Source organism: Polypterus senegalus, chromosome 4 (assembly GCF_016835505.1).
Source record: "Polypterus senegalus isolate Bchr_013 chromosome 4, ASM1683550v1, whole genome shotgun sequence".
In the NCBI taxonomy this organism is placed as follows: domain Eukaryota; kingdom Metazoa; phylum Chordata; class Cladistia; order Polypteriformes; family Polypteridae; genus Polypterus; species Polypterus senegalus.
In genome coordinates, this window is record NC_053157.1 from 234,555,084 (window position 1) to 234,573,595 (window position 18,512).

At 39.9% G+C, this 18,512-nt stretch overlaps 1 protein-coding gene across 4 annotated transcripts in view; it reads left to right on the forward strand.

Moving 5' to 3' along the window:
- LOC120528157 (zinc finger protein OZF-like) overlaps positions 1-18,512 on the forward strand; it is a 38,521-nt gene that overhangs the window by 3,093 nt on the left and 16,916 nt on the right. For 2 of the 4 annotated variants that reach the window (XM_039752227.1, XM_039752228.1), the window contains exon 1: positions 10,844-11,017. The gene's annotated coding sequence lies outside the window, so the exon portion shown is untranslated. Of the gene's footprint in view, positions 1-4,489; positions 4,624-10,843; positions 11,018-12,841; positions 12,861-18,512 lie in introns of those variants that run through there. The other 2 variants (XM_039752229.1, XM_039752230.1) reach the window with 2 other exon arrangements.

Below are 18,512 nucleotides of genomic sequence, written 5' to 3' on the forward strand. Positions count from 1 at the left end.
TCAATTCCAAGCAAAGGGGAACTTTTGTCAATGCATGATTTCCTGGTACACCGATTACACTGATGCACACATCAAAGCTACAAAAATGTTAGAGTCGGAATAAAGCGCGTTGCTAAGACTGATCGGAGGAAATTTTCATTTCAAAAGACTACCCGACGGAAACCTTGATAAAAGCGTTGTTTTGTGCAAACTGTGCAAAAAGGAGTTTGCATACCACCGAAGCACTTCAACCTTACGGTACCATCTAAATGCAAAACGTGTTGCAGCGAGCACGTGCCGAAAGACTATTTCAAGTCAAATTCAACAGCTTAATGACACTGAAAAGCAAGCAAAATTAGAGGCATTACAGAAAGCGGACTTTGTGGCTCTTACTGGGGATCATTGGACTTCCGTGACCGTTAGTAATTCTAATTACATCTAATTACAAAATGTTCAATGATCACACTGTTTTAGCCTAATGTACAAAATAATTTTGGCTGAGGTTACTCAGAGTTTAAAGATTAAGTTGGTCAAATTACCTTTTATGTTTCTGACTTATTTTTTTAAGAAGAAAAACTGCACTTTATGTTGAAATTTTGGTTATTATTATTTAAAGACAATACCATTCTGAAAATGTACTTAAAGTACCACTTTATTTTTAAGTCAGCCCAATTTTAGCCAGGAATGATATTTTTGTTTCTGTTTTGAATTGAAATGCAGTTTAAATGCATTTTTTTTTTCCAGAAATTAAAAGAGCTTGAGTTTAAAATATTCATGTCCATGTCTATTATTTGATTCTGTCGCCCACTAAAACCCATTTAAATTAAAAAAAAAAACATTTGCGATTTGGGGCAAATTTTCATGTGTGATTACATACGATTAATCAAGATTAATTATTACACAGCCTCTAATTAATTAGGTAAATTTTTTTTAATTGAGTCCCACCTTATATATATATGTATATATGTATATGTATATATGTATATGTATATATATATATGTATGTGTATATATATGTATATATATATATGTGTATATATATGTATGTATGTATGTGTATATATATGTATGTATGTATGTATGTGTATATATATATGTATGTATGTATGTGTGTATATATATATATATATATGTATATATATATATATGTATGTATGTATGTATATATGTGTATATGTATATGTATATGTATATGTATATATATATGTATATATATAAATTATATATGCCAGCAACACTCATGACTATGACAACACAATTACATTGTCAATCATGTTACGTAATTATTAAAATGTTTCCTTTTCTTTTTCATTACTTCTTTAACACACTACTTCTCTGCTAGGAAGCGCGGGTATTTTGCTAGTAAATAAATAAGAGAAGGTGCGCACAGAAATTTTCCAATAAAACCCCCAGAATGTGATCAGTGCTGCTGATATCAAGGGAGCTTATTAAGAGAAACATCCAAGCCATTTTAGATATTTTGAAAATTACCGTCCTTCCCTATTAATAGCAAAAGTAGACATACAATGAATGAAGAAGGTACTGTATTGGGCCAAGCTCTTGTGGGAAAAGTAAGTGGATAGCACTGATATAAATTATTGTGATTTAACACATGATGTTAATTCTTGTCCAGACTATAAGCAACTGAGAGTAAACCTCAAGAGAATCCTAATGGCAATTCAGAATATGACAAACAATAGACATCAAATAAGGAGACTTCAGAGCCACACAGAAATCCACACTGCAGAAAAACCACATTGCTCTTCTGAATGTAATAAGCAGGGTGGTCTGACAGCAGTGAGTTCTAAAAACACACAAACGTTCACACAGTAGAAAAGTCATACTATTGTTCTGAGTGTGGTAAGAGTTTCCCACAAGTCAGCCCAGTCACACAGTAAATCACAATACCATACGGTACAAAACAGACCACCTAATACTTCATATTAGCATTGCTCTTCTGAATGTAGTAAGTGGTGGTTTGACAGCAGTCGGTTCTAAAAACACACAGGAGAAAAGTTTTATTATTTTTCTTAGTGTGTTAAAAGTTTCTCATGAGTCAGCCTAGTCACACAGTAAATCACAATACCATATGGTACAAAACAGACCACCTAATAGTTCATATTAATAATTTGTCCTTGATCACCTTACCTCTGTGCCACTATACTCTTCTTGATAATCTTATTTGTGAGATGCCGGTAAGATAAGTCAAAGTGGGAGCCTTTGAGCCAACAAAACTCCTGTTCTCTAGTAAATAAAAGCAAACTCTAAATCCATAATAAGAATCTCATTGCAGCTCCCTAATGGTTGTGTTATTTGTTGGAGTAGGGGTCTGGAAGTGGCTGCTGCCATTGAAGGATCCTTGAACTGAGTTGTGTATCAGAGGATTGATTATTTGGGATGATGTCAGGCCACCTAGTCACGAGCTGGAGGCTAAAGTAGAGTTGAGTTATGCATCGAGGCAGTAATTTGGACTGGCCAACCTTAACCCCTATTGAGATGTTGCGACATGTCACTAAGATGAAGCCGTTCTTTGAGAACGACTAGGCCATTGCATCTTGACAGACTGACTGATCGGTATAAGGGTGTCCCCGAGAGAGCTGGGGGAACAGGTATTGAGTCCAGGGGGCAATTACTGCTTACATTTACTTGGCAGGCGCTTTTATCCAAAGTGACTTACAAAAGAGGTAATGTTGAAAAGCCAACAGAGTATTCATGTTTTGTTTCCCTTTACTTAGTTGTCGTCCACCTTGAGTTATTAGTAATTGTGATTGGCCTGTGCTGAGCTAGAACTTGGCCAATCACAGGGTTTCACTTTAAACCCTGTAGATCAGTTTGGTGACGTCTTAAGAGTAGAGTAGGAGCTTCATTTGTTAAATGTGAAAGTTTGCATAATTATATATAAAGTGGAAATTAATTGTTTGCCCTTAAAGTATACTGTTTATGTGTTTCAGTTCATAATTTGCATATGTATAATATTTCAGTACAGTTTCTAAAATATAAACATTTTGAGGAAGCTAAAGCATAGTTGAACAGACGCTATTTGGAGTTTCACATATGATGTTTGCTATAGAATTGCAGTATTACAGTTTCTTCATGTATAATATGTTAAGATTGATTTACTTATTTAAGTTGAGTAAATACTTTGTGGTTTAACGTTCTAGCAATTTCCTGATATTGATGTTATCTTGAGTGTAGTGTGCCACCTAGTTGATAAATAAACTATCCAGTTAATAAACTAATTGCTAACTGACATGTTTAAGTGGAAGAAACTGTGAGAGCTAGTTTATGGTTATTATTTTATTTAAACCATACCTTCACATTTGTGTAACTTTGGAAGAAATGAATAAATAGACTTTGGACATCTTCATCCATCTCTGACAGGCTGTGTAATTTAATCCTGAACCAAAGTAATGCTTCATTACAGGTAAATATAATTAACATTAGGCAAAGGCCCGTTTGCTCAACAAGTGTAGTAGGCCAGTCTAGCAAAAGTAGATTGCCACAAGTGAAAAGATTTAATAACTAATACATTTATAAACATAGAATAACAGTTGATAAAGCAATTAACCTTGATGTAACAAACAGATCAACCAGCAATAGGAAAAATCACAGAGCAGGTTATTTTTTCTTTCCTTTTTTCCCCAGAACAGGTGAGTTTTCAGTTGCTTCTTAAATACAATAAGGGAGTCGGCAGTACAGATGGAGATGGGCTGCCAGTTCCACCGACTAAGAACGATGTAGGAAGAGAGTCTGGATTGAGATTTGATACCACACAGAGGCGGCACCGCCAGACGCTGTTCCCTGGTCGACCGGAGTGGGCGAGCAGGCGTATAGCACTCCACCAATGTCTCCGTATACTCGGGTGTTGACCCACTGACTACTCTATAGGCAAGCATCAGGGGGTTTGAACTTAATGTGCACTGCTATAGAGAACTAATGTCGCGCAATGGTGTAGGTGGAGTTCGTGCCGCTCGGGGCAGGGCGATGCTTCAATTTGCCGCCCTCCAACAAATCTGAATATGTTAACTTAAAACAGCAAAAATGAACGTCTTTGAACTTGAACTATTTACAATTGCCTATAATTCCTTAATTGTTTGGCCCCAAGAGACACCGTTAATGAAAAACATTACTTCGTAATGCATCGACATCTTCCTTCCAACTCCTCTTCTGTTGAGTTCCTAACCCTGCCTAAGTTCCGGGTAAAGCCCCTCCCCTTTCCACGTCAATCATACTGTCAATCCTCCGCCCTCCCTCAATCGGACCCAACAGTCACTCCCAAGGGCCTTCAGCCTGACTGGAACGTTACAGAATACAGTAATCTGAAATGGGCTTTTTCATTTTAACTTAAATTCTTTGCAGCATTCTTGCCCCTTAGACTTTGAAACTGAACTAGAAAATTGGGTTATTTCATTTTAATTTTTTGCAGCATTTTTGCGCATAGACTTTGAAAATGAAATTTCAAAAGAGAGATTGCATTTCATTTTATAAGTTTCATTTTCTTTTTTTGCAGAAAATGCCTCCCATGCTGTTATGACCTCAAAATGACGCTCCCACAATTTCTGCAGGTCCAAGAGTGCAAAGCGAAACAGCAGGAGCAGATGTGACGAGTCTTTGCAGCACCGGTTTTCGCTACTGCAGTCTGAGGTACAATGTCGACATGAGGAAAAGCTAACTGAGGCTCCAGGAAGGACAGCACTCCGTGTCAGTAACAGTGGCGTAGCTCGAGGTCATGCCGCTCCTCGGGGTGGGGGCGGTGCTTCAATTTGCCACCCTCCAACATATCTGAATAAACAGAAAATTAAAATGACGTATGGAGAAAAATTAAGATACATTTTGCATAAATTTCTTCATATAGAGAGAATCAGCAATAATGTTTCACATATAATTATTTATAAGCATCAAGACAATATAGTACAGACGCACTGATAAGTGTGTTCTAGTTATTAGTTTAATATAATTACACTGCAAAAACCAGAACCACCAACAACATTTATTTATACAGCACATTTTCATACAAACAATGAAGCTCAAAGTGCTTTACAAGACAAAGAAAGAGAAAAAAGACAAAATAAATAATTAAAATTAGGGAACACTAACATAGAATAAAAGTAAAGTCCGATGGCCAGGGAGGACAGAAAAAAAAAAAAAAAAAAACTCCAGACGGCTGGAGAAAAAAAAAAAAAAATCTGCAGGGGTTTCAGGCCATGAGACCACCCTCTAGGCATTCTACCTGACATAAATGACCTCAATCAGTCCTCATTGTATTCAGGGTTCTCATGGAAGAACTTGATGATGCTGGTCATGTGGACTTCTGGCCTTTAATCCATCAATGGAGGGAGATCACGGTGCTTTGATCGGGTGGTGGTGGCTCAGGTCGCCACCACAGAAAACCAGAAAAAGAACAGAAGAGAGAGTAGGGGTGAGAACAGATTTTGGAGCCAACATGAATAATAATGTTAATTAATTGAATATGCAGAGCATCAGGATTAAACTAAAATGAAAGCCATGTTAAAGTAATGTGTTTTCAGCAGTATTCTAAAGTGCTTCACCGTATCAGCCTGGTGAGTTCCTATTGGTCGGCTATTCCAGATTTGAGGTGTATAACCGCAGAAGGCCGCCAACCTCACCACTTCTTTTAAGTTTAGCTCTTGGAATTCTACGCAGACCCTCATTTGAAGATCTAAGGTTACAATTTAGAGTGTCAGGTGTCAGACATTCTGAAATATAAGACGGAGTGAGATTATTTAAGGCTTTGTAAACCATAAGCAGGATTTTAAAGTCAATTCTAAATGACACAAGTAACCATCAAAACTGGAGAAATGTGCTTGGATTTTGGTTTCTGAGTTAAGATTCTAGCAACTCCATTCTGCAGTTGTTGTAATCGATTTATGTCTTTTTTGGGTGGTGCTGAGAGGAGTGCATTACAGTAATCTAGCTGATTAGCTGATGAACTAATTTCTCAGCGTCTTGCAATGTTATAAGAGGTCTAACTTTTGCTATATTTCTTAAGTGAAAAAAATGCTGTTTTATTAATCTGATTCATTTGTGATTTAAAATTTAGGTCGGAGTCAATAGTTACCCCTACATTCTTTACCTCCTTCTTGACTTTTAATCCTAATGCATCAACTTTATTTCTAATAACTTCATTATATCCATTATTGCCAATCACTAAAATTTCTGTTTTCTCGTTATTTAATTTGAGAAAATCTACAACTCATCCATTCAGAAACACAAGTGAGGCATTGTGTTAGTGAAACAACAGAGTCGGGGTCATCAGGTGCTCTTGATAAATACAGCTGGGTGTCATCAGCATAGCTATGGTAGCTCACGTTATGTCTTGAGATTATCTGACCTGATGGAAGCATGTAAATTGAAAAGAGCAGCAGACCCAGGATAGAGCCTTGTGGAACACCATATCGGATAGCATGTGTCTTTGAAGTATAATTACCAGAACTAACAAAGAAGTTTCTACCTGCCAGGTAGGATTCAAACCAATTTAAGACCCTGCCAGAGAGGCCCACCCATTGACTTTATAAGAGTATTGTGATCAATGGTGTCAAGAGGATGAGAACAGGTAAACAGTCTCTGTCTGCATTTACCACAAGTCATTGACTATTTTAACGAGTGCAGTTTCTGTGCTGTGATTTGTTCTAAAACCCGACTGAAACTTATCAAGAATGGCATGTTTATTGAGGTGGTCATTAAGCTGCATAATGACTGCCTTCTCTAGAATTTTATTTGAGAAAGGCAGGTTAGAAGTGGGTCTAGAACTGGTGTAGTGCACAAGTGATAGGTGGGGACGTTTTCTGCGCAGGGCAGGAATGCAATCGGAATGATAATGAAACTAAATTATAAATGAGTTGTTTATCTTCCTATAAATTATTATCGGTGTAATGTTTTTGTTTGTTATTGCCTCATAAATTTCAACTGCTGTGTCTGATGCCATCACAGACGGACAGCCTGAAAATTATTTCGGAAGCATTTGTGGATAAAAATCAGAGAATTTTACTTATTTCATTCATGAGTGATATTTTTCCGAGCCCTTCTGCTTACACACGGATTGTACTGAGCCTTTCGGCCAATAATGCTCATCCCCAAAAATTTGCCACCGGGCTTTCCCATTGATGTCGCGACCTGAAGACAGGAGTGACATGCACCTGTTTCAGCTGGTTAAATACAAGATGGGCTGCTGCATTCTGGACCATCTGCAGTGGCTTGATAGCACACCAGGAGACCAAAGTCTGGACCAGAAGTTGTGCTGCATATTCTGTCAGGTAAGGTCTGATCTTGCAGATGTTGTACAGTATGAACGTGCAGAAGCGAAAAAAAGTAGAAATGTGGTAAGAAGAAGACAGCTGCTCATCGACCACCACGTCAAGGTTGTGTACTGACTTGGCAGGCATTGTGAGTGAAGCTGTACAGAGATGAGAGGTTGTTCAGACTGGCTGGCCGGAATCACAAGAAGCTCGGTTTCATATTCATTACTGTTGTAAGAGTCAGTCTTAGAAAGTTACTGTTTGTATTCACATAGTAGTTTGCTTAATTTGAATTAAATCCAAGTTTCACTTGAGAGGTTTCATGGAAGGGCTAAGCAGGGTCAGGGATGTGAGACACAGGTCAGTGTGATGGTGGTCTAGAGCAGGCAACCAAACCTCTTAAAGTTTCAACACCGGGTACTCTTGGAACTGCAGGGTGGACTTTAAGGGTCCTGAGGTCACCGTGACATCCACAGCTCTCATCCCTTAAGCCTGGGAAAGAAAGACGCTGAACCAGGGCATCCCTCCAAGCCCAGATCTGGAGACTGCTTCATGCGCTGTATGTTGATGTTTTACTGTACATTTAACTGTTAATGTTAACCTTTGTTGATTTCTTTATAATCTTTCTACTTGAATTTGTTGTTTAATTGGTTTGATTTAATATCAGGTGTCAGCACCTTGTGTTTGTCTGTCCTGTCCTTTAATTCTGTCATGAAGTGTCCAGATGATTCCTCTCAGCAGTTTGTTGTCCTCAGGTGTTGTCATTGTCTCCAGCTGCATCCCTGAAGGCTATAAAAACCTTTGTCTGAGACCCCATGACACATTACGGGGTCTCTGTTGACCTTTAAAATTTCTGGTTTGTGGTTTGGGATGGCTGGGTGGTGGTGGTCTTCATACCATTATGTTGTTTGCATCTCTGAAATTTGAATGTTTTGCTTTTAAAATTTAGATTTTATACTGGCTGTGTTATTTTTGGCATTTATTATTTATGTGTTATTTGTATCCCTTATGTTCCACATGTGCCTTTTTGACCAGATGAGTATCACAACATCTTCCGGCTGTCATTGTGTGACGGTCAACACCTTCAGTTGTGCGCTTGTGCACTTCTTAGCCACAAGATCTTCAATAAATGGCTCTTCTGTCTTAGGACCGCAATGCCTTATTGTTTCCAAATTTTGTTCACAACAGATGTTACAGTATAGAAGGGGAGCCTGGTGGCACAGCAGTTAGCTCTACTGTCAAACAATAACAACATTTATTTATATAGCACATTTTCATACAAATAATGTAGCTCAAAGTGCTTTACATGATGAAGAAAGACAAAGTAAGAAGTAAAATCAGAGAACACTAATTAACATAGAATAAGAGTAAGGTCCGATGGCCAGGGAGGACAGAAAAAACAAAAAAACTCCAGACGGCTGGAGAAAAAAATAAAATCTGCAGGGTTTCCAGGCCATGAGACCACCCAGCCCCCTCTAGGCATTGTACCTGACATAAATGATCAGTCCTCATTGTATTTAGGGTTCGCATGGAAAGACTTGATGATACCTGGTGGTTTGGTGACTCCAGGTGTTCCTCTGCTGGAATTTGTGTTCTGCTTGGTGCTCATTCCTAATTTATGCCAAGAGTGAGAAATATCTATATTGATCTACTTCTTGCAATTGAGAGAACGTTGCGGATGTTTGCCAACTGGCCAACCAATCACAAGCATTACCTGATAGGTAGCCGATCAAATAATCTGATTGCAATTCAGACCTATGAATATAGCAGCCAACATCTCTGACACTAAGTGATAACGCACGTTGCACGTTTCCCACAACAAACACTAGGCCAGTTGACCAGAACAAAGAAACTGTGAAGTACACACACCCTGCAAGTCTGAAATATCCATAGAAACATTAAGTTGAACTTCGTCATTGAATCTGATCATCCTTTGACAAATCATCATCCAGATGTAATCCAATTTAGGGCTATGGGGGCCACAGCTGGAAGTTCATTATTAAGTACATCATAATCATCATCATTATTCTCAATCCTGTGTAATCCATTTTTGGATAGCAGGAGGCTGGAGCCCATCTTTGTCGCATCAAGTGCAAGGCCAAAACCAGCTCTGGGCAGGGTGACAGTCCTTCTCTGTCGTATTTAAATTCAGTTGGAATGGGTGTACATGCTTAACCTGAGCAAGACACGCCCCCCACAAGACTATTGCGCATGCGCGGCGTTTTGTTCTTGACTTATAACATGCTCACAGACTCTGCCTGCTTGTCTGCGTTTTTTCAAGTCATAGTTTGCTGCTACCTTTCATAACTGTGTGTTGTGCGTTACTGACAAAGTAGCCTAAGTTGTTTTCTTTTTTTTTGCAGTGTTCAATGTAGCTTAATATCTTCGCTAATATTACAACTTATATTAATGTTCAGTGCAAATATACTGTAGCAACCTGGGGTCGAGTCTTGAAGTTTTAAAGCCGCTTTCTGCCGTGCACCTCTCTCAAACTGTCGGCTAGCGGATTGCCAGCGTTATGCACGCAGCTTTACCCAGTTCTTCAAGTAGCGAGCACTCGTGTCCTATACACCGCACGACTACGAGTGTCTCGGCAGCACGCAGCTGTACCCAGCTTCTTAAGCAACTAGCACTCGTGTCCCATACACCGCACGACTCCGAGTGTCTCGGCATTAATTGATTAGATAAAATCTTAGCAATGAATAACAGCTCTGTCCTGTTGTATCTCTTTATTCACAGATAGCCAGTAAACAAAACTCGACATTATTGCACTGCCATGGTCAAGGTCATGCACGAAGACACATTTCACATAACCGGTACTTTTTACAAAATAAATAACTCCGGACGGTGATGACCCAAACCCACCCAACTAATTGAACACAAACACAACAATTATTTACAAGTTAAGACATTAATAAATACAACAGGAAAACATTATAAAAAGCAATGAACGTACAACCTTCCCACAATGCATCACTCCGGCAGCGCTGACTGCCGGGTCGCTACAATACAAATGCGCCATTATGGTTATGTTTGCTGTTTACGAAGGAACATATTGTTAAATTCGTGCACTGTTGGCCTTTAATGAGAGATGCGCTATACGTTACTTTGTTCCAAGACGTTAAAATATGTAGATTTTTGTAGTATTAAACATAAAGTTTTTGTAAACTAATGTCGTCTTTGGCATTACGCTGTACCTTTATTCTGGGTAATACTGCCACCTATTGGTTTGCTTTAACAATACGTAAAGTTGAGGAAGTTTTGTTTAACATTGCTCTTTCTGAATACTATGTAATAATATTCCAGTTTGATATTTAACCAGTTATGTTCATGTATGTATTGCGTTTGTGTATTTATTGTATTAATTTATTTCTGTTTAAATACCACACACACACACTTACGTATACATATCTATTAAAGTATTTGAAGCAACCTCGAAAAAGGGTGTTATCTACTCTCTGGTGTAGCTGCGGTTCTTTCTAGCCGAAGAATTAGGCCAGAGGGTGTATAATCGGCACAGTAACGTACAAACCGTCTGTCTCTCATAATGAGTATTAGAAAAAAAAAAAAAAACAAAACACATGTTCCTCCTTCCGTCCAGTAGATGGCAGTGTTCAGCCGACTGGTATCACTTCTTCTCTCGAGTCGCTCGTTGGCGAGTAGTTTTGTTTCTCTTTGTTTGAGTCCGCGGTGTGACTCCTCAAACCGGCGTACAGAACTCGTTTGAGAAAGGCGAGAAGAGAAGAAAAAGAGAGCAGCGAAGAGCAAAATGAGAGTTGTCGGTAAGCAGCGAGAAGGGAGGGGAACTTGAAATTTGTAGCAGGACGTGGGGAGGTATGTCGTGGGGATAGAAAACCAAGGGCAGCGTGGCGGGCAATAAAAGGAGGAAAGAAAGGGAGAAAGTAGGAGTCGCGGCAGTCTGTCAGGTCCTTCAGTTTTAATTCTGAACTGCACTTCGTCCGCCCTCAACTTCTAATGTTCCGTTTACGTTCACGCCGGCCCAGTGCGCCGTGTAAACCGCTCGCTCGTCGTTCAGCCCCAGTTTAGCATGCGGAGGACTTAAAAAAAAAAAAAAAAGCAGACTCCCAAGTTTCACACAGTTTCTCCCAAAAGCCTTCAGTAATATGATTAGAGTAGCGTTACGAATACCTTGTGGACATGCAGGGCTCGTGTAGGGGCAAAAAGAGTAGAAAAGGCAAGCGACTCCAACATAAAAATCGGGAGTGGTCTCCCCTCGACTTTCTCGTATGCTTAGGTATGGGGATGGATATTTGAAGAGTAAACCGCAAGAGAGTGGATCTATTTTAATATTATGTACATCAAAGAACCATCAGAAATTACATTAATGATATATTGAACGATTCGGACTCTGTACCTGTATGAACAGAAGGTAAAGTACCTCTTCCAATTAGCCCCAAAACTGATAGAAATCTACGTGTTGTACCTAATACTTGTATGCAACATTTGGTTGACCGCAGTGAAAGCGTACTCAAGTTATTGTGTTTATGCACACACACACACGCAGACATAATTCCAAAAATTGTATTTTCAGACTCGGGGAGGTCAAGATCGCGACATGGACGATTACAGTACTTACCCTATATGAGAAAGTAAAAAGGACATCTTCCGAGTTTTGTAATTTATTTCCGAGTCGTTGACACTATTTGTCATACTACTCTTCTCAATAGATTATCTTCGATTGCCATTACCCACACTCCACTAGATCGGTTCAGATCCTACCTCTCGGGCCGCACTTGGTTTGGTCAGCTTAAAACTTTCACATCCCAACCCACCGCTGTCACTTCAGGTGGGCTCTGTCCTGGGGCTCCTCCTTTTCATCATTTACCTCCTTCCCCTCGGTAATCTCTTTCATAAATATAGCGTCCGCTTCCACTGTTGTTCTGATGACACCCAGCTCTATCTCACTAGCAAACCTACTGCTTCCTTTCCACCCTCCTCACTTATTGATTGCATAGCAGAAATCAAATCCTAGATTTCTTTACATTTTTTTTTTAAATAAATAGTGACAACTGAGGTTCTACTTATTGGTACAAAACCAACATTCTCCAAAACCGATCGTTTTTCATTTGTTATTGATAATTCCTCTGTCTCCCCTACCCCACAGGTGTCATCCATGACAGTACTTGATCCTTTCAGTCCCACATCAATAACATCTCCCGGTTTGCATATTTCCACCTGCGTAACATTAATTGTATTCGCTCCTCGTCCCTCACTCCGTACACCACTGCTATCCTTGTTCATAGCCTTGTCAGTTCTTGTCAGGATTATTGCAATTCCCTTTTCTTTGGTCTTTCTCGCAGATCTCTTTAGAAGCTTCAACTGGTCCAGAATTCAGCTGCCTGTATCATTACGAGAACCCCCTCTACTCACCATATCACTCCCGTTTTGCTGCAGCTTCATTGGCTTCCGGTTAAGTTCCACATTGAATTCAAAATTCTTCTGTTAACTTGTAAGGCTCTCCACAACCTCGCCCCTCCATATCTGTCTGACCTCCTCTTGTACCCTTAGATCCTCTTCCTCCATCCCCTTGACTGTCCCCTTCGTCCATCTTGCCACCATGGGGAGCAGAGCATTCAGTTACTCCGGAACTCACTACCATCTGAGGTTAGAAATATTGAATCATTTTCACTTTTCAAATCTAAACTTAAAACTCATTTGTTTCAGACTGCTTTTTCTCTTTGATTACAATTGCTCTGTCTGATTTTAACTTTTGTATTTTAGTTTTTTTTATAATCTGTGTTTTATCTATTTTGTCCTTGAGTGTTTAGAAAGGTGCCTACAAATAAATAAAATGTATTATTATTATTATTATTATCAAAAAAAAAAAAAGTAGCGCTTTAAAAGAAGAAAGTAAAGATGCCTTGAATTGCAGTCTGACTCGATGGATCCTATAATGGAGGCGGCCTGAAGCGTTCTAAAAAGCGGATAAAGTGGAAGCTGTGACGGTAGGTAGGGTTTCAGTAGCGTCGAACAGCTTTATTCTGCCGTTTTGTGCACCCATGAGGTGGGGTACGTTCGTCATTGACATTCATTTCTTCACATGTGCACCACCACTTTTTCTCCCAACTGCTCTTTTATAGATAGACAGATAGATAGTAAGTATGAAAGGCACTATATAATAGATAGATGTGAAAGGCACTATATAATAGACAGACAGACAGACAGATAGATGTGAAACGCACTGTATAATTGATAGATAGATGTGAAAGGCACTATATAATAGATAGATAGATAGATGTGAAAGGCACTATATAATAGATAGATAGATAGACAGATAGATGTGAAAGGCACTATATAATAGATAGATGTGAAAGGCACTATATAATAGATAGATAGATTGATACTTTATTAATCCCAAGGGGAAATTCACACACTCCAGCAGCAGCATACTGATAAAAAACAATATTAAATTAAAGAGTGATAACAATGCATGTAAAAGCAGACAATAACTTTGTATAATGTTAGCATTTACTCCCCCGGGTGGAATTGAAGAGTCACATAGTGTGGGGTCTCCTCAGTCTGTCAGTGGAGCAGGACGGTGACAGCAGTCTGTCTGTCACTGAAGCTGCTCCTCTGTCTGGAGATGATCCTGTTCAGTGGATTCTCCATGACTGACAGGAGTCTGCTCAGCACCCGTCGCTGTGCCACGGATGTCAAACTGTCCAGCTCCGTGCCTACAATAGAGCCTGCCTTCCTTCTTCACCAGTTTGTCCAGGTGTGAGGCATCCCTCTTCTTTATGCTTCCTCCCCAGCACACCACCATGTACAAGATGGTGTTTGCCACAACCGTCTGGTAGAACATCTGCAGCATGACGTGCAGTCAGCTGCTGATGGACTATGAAGGGACAGAAAGGGTGGAGCGGTGTAAGTGAGGGGGGTCTGTCTTGTAAGGGAGGACACACACGTCCTAAGTGATGAGAGACAGAAGGAGCAGCACAAGAAGAAGTCAGGAGACAACAAGCAGCAATGTTAGTGGGATACAGAAAGGCAGAAGGTGAGTGGCAGGAGAGAAACGGATAGATATGGAGAGCTTTCTTTGATTGTTCTGGAGGTGCGCCCTGTAACCGAGATAACGGATTAGAGGAGAGGACACCGTTTGTTACGGAACCAAGACTCCGAGTAAACCTCTGAAACCCCAGCACCTCAGTGTGGTGTTGACTTATTACGCTGGTTGTTACAATACCAAGACAGGAAAGTGGCTCATGTTAAACACACACAGAAATGAAGAGAAAGAGTACACGCCATCTCAAGGTGATCAGCCACAATAGTTTGTACCAAAAGATAAGAAACGTAAAGCCAAGAGCAAACACATCTCCAGACAGAGGAGCAGCTTCAGCGACAGACTGCTGTCTCCATCCTGCTCTGCTGACAGACTGAGGAGACCCCACACTATGCGACTCTTCAGTTCCACCCAGATGGGTAAACGTTAACATTATACAAAGTTATTGTCTGTTATACCTGCATTGTTATCACTGTTTAATATTGTTTTTTATCAGTATACTGCTGCTGGAGTATGGGAATTTCCCCTTAGATAGATAGATAGATAGATAGGCACTATATAATAGATAGATAGATAGGATTAATAAAGTATCTATCTATCTATCTATCTATCTATCTATCTATCTATCTATCTATCTATCTATCTATCTATCTATCTATCCCCGTTGATTTCCACAGAGTGCTTTGTGGCACCTTTAGTGTTTAAGTGACTTTTAGAAACAAGACATTGTACCAACTGAATTCTGTCAGTGATGACAGCGAGTTACACGGTCCATGAAAAATCAAAGTGAAAGAGAGGAAATTTTCAGATAAACCATAAAATATCGGGAGGGATCTCCCCTCGACTTTCTCGTATACTCAGACTAGCTCCGTCTGTGTGGCAGTGAAACAGGACAGACTTTAAAAAATCAACAAACAAATGGGTATCGCCAGCTAAGCGAAGGTAAAGGTACACTACAACACATCGCGAGAGGTACAGCAACTCGAATGGAGGCTGGCGCATGAGTGAGGAGGACCCTGCCCTACTGATATCATGGAAAACAGATTAAATGTTAAAACGACCTGCCATACCACCCGGCTCTCTACTCCAGGGGTCCCACCTCCCCCTCCCCTTGGCCCGCAGCCTCTGTCTCAGATTAGCACAAGGATATCACTCCTCAAGCAAACTAATGAGAGAAGTCACAGAATCAACTGGAATGTTCATGCAAAGTATCTCTCTATTATAAAAGAAGTCCTGGAGAGAAACAGTAGGGTGACGAGACGTGATCTTCATCTGAAGATCAGGGAAGACACTTAAAAGACCCGCGAGACTAGAGAGATGGGCCACGGAGCGTCTTGCAGAGACCTTAAACATGAGACTTTGTGCCAAGAGATTGAGCCAGGACCATCTCGCGATGGTGCAGAACATGAGATTCTTACAAGACGTGCCCTGCTTACAAATAAATAAGAGCGCGGGCAGCAACACATTCAGTCGTGTTTTGGTTTTGAGCATACACAGATCCAGGGCTCTCCGCACATATAAAGTGTATAAGGACAATACGTTATAAATGAAACGTAGACGACTAAGTGAAGAAGAAAACAGCGTGGAGAAAAGAGACTCCAAAGCATTGGAGAGACAAAAAGAAAAAGAATAATCTAGGTGCAAATTTAGAAAATTAGGAAAGTAATTATCAGCCCAGAACGAGTGGAATTGAAACAAAGCTCGCCCAATCGGGATGTTGGCGCTATACACATGCAGAGCAGGTTAGAGATTATGAAAGCAGTGGAATTCGAAAGGCTCAAAAAAAAAAAAAAAGTTGGCACGGTACACATGTGGAGAAAGTGAAAGAATATGAAAGTAAGAAAATTAGAAAGTATAAAAAAAAAGTAAAGATCGCAGTAGCGCAAGCAAACAAATTATTACTCTTAAAAGGGAAAATAATCACTACGGACCAGGTGTCACTTAAAAAAAAAAAAAAGCAGGACAAAGCGAGGTCAGAAATAAAAGACAAAGAGTAGAAAACAAAGTAAAATGTCATAAAGAGGTTAAAATACAAGGGGGCCAAACACATGCAGAGCAGGTTAGAGAAAATGAAAACCGGAGTGTAAAAGACTCGTAGGAACGCATGCAGAGCAAGATACAGAATATGAAAGCAGAAAAAGAGAAACCAACAGGGTCAAAACAAAGACAGTAAACATCGCATTAGCGCAAAGAAAGAGAAATTATTACTTGGAGAAATAACGAAAAGGCGAATAGAGATTGAATATATGGACACAGGTGATTAGGTCAGAAGTATGTCGATATTGTAAGGCTTTGAAGTTTAAGTCAAGAGAATTTCAAAAACTGAGTTTACCTCACATGCACTTATTGGTTACTTTGCAAAAAAAAAAAAAATGATTAACTGCTGATGATGATGATGTCGATCGTTTTGTCTGTGCTGAAATTCCAAAGAGAGAAACCTGTCCTGAATTATGGTACAGAGTCATGAAACACGGCTCACTGACCTCATTAAAAAAGATACAGCACGTTGGGACTCCAAAGATTCCAAATATTGTTTTTACAGAAGTTCTGAAATAAAAGTGAAACTAATGAAATAGGGACAATTGAAAGAAAAAAAAAAAATCTTAAAAGTGTGTATCCGGAAAAACAAAAACGGGGGTTGGTGAGCGAAGCTCCCTAGTAGAGAGAGAGAGAAAAAAAAGACAATATAAGCTGTTAAGTAGTTCTCTCTTGAAAAGCAGACAGACAGATGTTACATTTTATATATAATATATACAGAGAGAGATGGGGATTTGAGGAGTAAACCACAAGGCAATGATTATATTTATATATTATGTACATTAAAGAACCATCAACCACAAATCAAATTAATAATATATTGAACAATTATTTTAGATGTAAAGTGGAATAAATCCGGCTCCACAGCTGCATGAATAGAAAAGGTAAAGTACCACTTCCGGTTAGTGGGAATAGCCCAAAAGTTGATAGAAAGCTACGTTTTGTACCTAATACTTGTATGCAAAATTTGTTTGACCGCAGTGAAAGCAGACCCAGGTTATTGTGTTTACACACACACACACACAGACAGAATTCCAAAAATGGTATTTTTGGACTGTGGGAGGTCTAAAATGTTGAAATTCATTAAAATCTCAACATCGAATTTTTGGAGGATTCCAACACTTCCCCCATACTTCGTATACGAGAAAGTCAGGGAGGTCTACAATGTCAAGATTCATGAACATCTCGACATCGAATCTTTGAACGATTACAATACCGGGTGCCAAACTCCAGTCCTGGTGGGCTGCAATGGCTGCAGGTTTTCATTCTAACCATCTTCTTCATTAGTGACCTGTTTTTGCTGCTAATTCACTTCTTCTGCCTTAATTTTAATTAACCTGACTCCGCCCCCCCCTTAGTTGTCTTTTTTTTTTTTTAAATTAGCAGCTGTATCGCCTCCTTGAACCCCTGTCCAAGACTCCAGACACCAGATAATAGTCCACAAGTTGACTTTATTTAATTGCCTCAGTGCTTAAAGCACCCTCTCCTCCACTATACTCAAAAATCACAAAACACTAATCACACATACAATCTTCCAACTCCCAGACGCGTTGCCACCCTTCCAGCCAGCTCAGCTCGCCATCTGGGAGCTCCCACAGTCCATTTATATACCCTGACCCGGAAGTGTTCCCAATCCCCAGTCCATGTGACTCTCTATCACTTCCGGGTCAGGCACAAGTCCTTTTCTTTTCACCCAGGAAGCCCGTCACTCTTCCTTTGACGCACTTCCGGGTTATAGGGCACAAATGAGTCTTTGGTCCTCCCTGCAGCTCCCTCTTGTGGCCCCTGTGGTATCCAGCAGGGCTGTGGATAAAAACTACATAGTCCATGACTCCCTGCTGGTCTTCGGGGCACCTCCATACTGCAGGGAGGGCTCCATCTGGCGGCCAGGATGACAAACCGGCCAAAGACCACACAGCCAAACAGCAACGAGACGCAAAATAAAACGCCACATGACCAGCTCACCTGTGCCCATCACACCATATCTGAAAATAAAGAAAGGTAAAGGTCTCCATTGAGGTTGATCTGCTCAGGACACCAAAACATTTGGATGGTATTCTTGGGAAAAAAACAGAAACTCGACAGTTTTGGAAATGTGTGCTGTGGTAGAATTAGAGCAGCAACAAGCGGTGGAATTAAATAACGGGTTTAATTAACAGCAAGAGTCGGATCGGCTTCTCATTAAGAGATGAGTTGGAGTTTGTAGTCCCAGTTTAGCT